Raw genomic sequence first — 2,101 nt, 5'->3', positions numbered from 1 at the left:
CTAGGGTAAGGGACATAACTCTTGAAATCAGTGATATGTTTGTATCATGTTCAATTTCACCAAAGCCTATTAAGCTTTCATACGAAACAGAATAAAATCAATCTGAGTTTCTTTGATGCTTACATGAGATTGATGTAAAATGCTAAATATAAACTTTCAAATGAATTATAAGAGTTGCCTTCATTACCTCAGGTCTACCTCCTTAAATCTTTCCCTTTCTTCCATTTTGGCTATAAATATCTTTTTGTTTCTGTAACTATTCAAATGAATACATGCACAAATAGTGTATAAATATTTATATATAAAATACTGATATCAAAATCTACACAAGAAATTCCAAAATATGCAATGCATGTGATGAATCTGCTTCCTTTAAAAGTTATAACCTGATACCCCAAACTCAGAAACTACTGGTATTATGATTCTTTAAAAGTGGAACAGTGTTGGCTGAGTTAGGATTCCGCTGCATGAAAAAAATCAAGAGCTATAAGTTTTTAAGTTTTGATAATACAGAATCTCGTCAAAGCAGGCAGTCATTTCATAAAAAAGTCATAAGTGTAAAGTAAAGTGTGTAAGTAATGATATCACAAAAAAAAAGTAGCTCTGTGATTATAACTTGTGATCAATTTTCATACCTGTTAACCCTCCCACATTAGAGGGGAGACTCCCACAAAATCAATGAAAAAATAAGAATTTCTTACTTATAAATGTAATGCTAGATTTTCTGTGAAGATACTAAATAACAGAATATTCACTTTGAAAAATTGCTTTTACAAAAAATTCTCCCACACGAGACTGTGTCATTTGGGGAGAATCTCCCACATGAACTGTTCCAAGGGTGAACAGGTATGAATTTTACATTTAAGACTTTTTGTGAAACTGATTACAATCTGTTTTTTTTTTTAACATAATGGTAATACTACCATCTCTGATTTCTGGAAATATTGATTGATGGTACATGTATAATGTTTTAAACATTGATAAGGCAAAAAAAAATCCTAAGCTTGTTTCCTGCTACCAGCATGAATAAAATAGGGTAGATAGGTAGGGCAATTACATGTGTATTTTATTTTTCAAAACCATTTTACATTGAGTTAATGGGGAACCAATCTAGACTTTAACAGGGCTAGAGTCAAAATGGCCATAAAAAGTTTAGGGTAGGTACAAAAAACTAGGGTTGGTAGGGTTGCAGGAAACAGACACAACACTTTTTTTGGCCTAAGTTCCAATCCAGATACTGCCAATGGTAGATGTGATACAAATTGGAGAAAAACCAACAAAACAAACACTGCTTTTTCAAGCTACAAGTCATATTTTACATATACATAGTCCTTTCTGTACATAAATCTGTATTTTTTTAAATTCATGAGAAAACCATACATACACCTCCCTCTAAAATCCACCAAATCAAGAACAGTAATTATTCGTCGTCAACTTTTTATAGAATTTGTGTGATATTTATCTCAAAAATGCAAAATTTAAACAACTAAGGCTGGTTATGTGGTCTGATACTGTTTTTAAATAATAAATGAAAGAGAAGTTTGTGGGTTTTTGATGCATGTACCACCTCCTGTTTGGTATTATAGAGACAGCTACTTTCTATTAAGACAAGATTATTAATTTTACAGAAAATTTCAGTGGTTAAAAACCAAGGATTAATATTGAAAATCACTCATTATTAAGAATATTATGGATATTGTACTTTAAAATCAATATATTCTTCTCTACAATATATTAATAAGCTTGACCATTATAACAGGGCAAAAGATGAGACATAAGTCAAAAGGCAATTGCACCCCACCCACCCCACCCCCCACCCCCACCTCCCCCCCAAAAAAAACAAAAAAACAAAAAAACATAAGTTTATGGTATATCTAAAAAATTCCTACTGTGAATGTCTAATCCATTAGATGGAGAAAAGGTTCCTATCAACTTTTCAAAAAGAAAACTCTATCAGAGGGAAAAAATGCCAGAATTCCAATCAATGGATTAATGAATTGTACCCCTTCTTGCATGATAAATGGTTGGCGAGTATGTTTATAGTACCCACTCCTTAAATAAAGGTTGATTTCACAATAAGTCATGAATCATTTAGAATGGC

Source organism: Perna viridis, chromosome 7 (assembly GCF_037379345.1).
Source record: "Perna viridis isolate PV_CMFRI_1.1 ecotype Kerala chromosome 7, ASM3737934v1, whole genome shotgun sequence".
Taxonomy (NCBI): domain Eukaryota; kingdom Metazoa; phylum Mollusca; class Bivalvia; order Mytilida; family Mytilidae; genus Perna; species Perna viridis.
Note: the sequence above shows the minus strand (reverse complement) of the source record.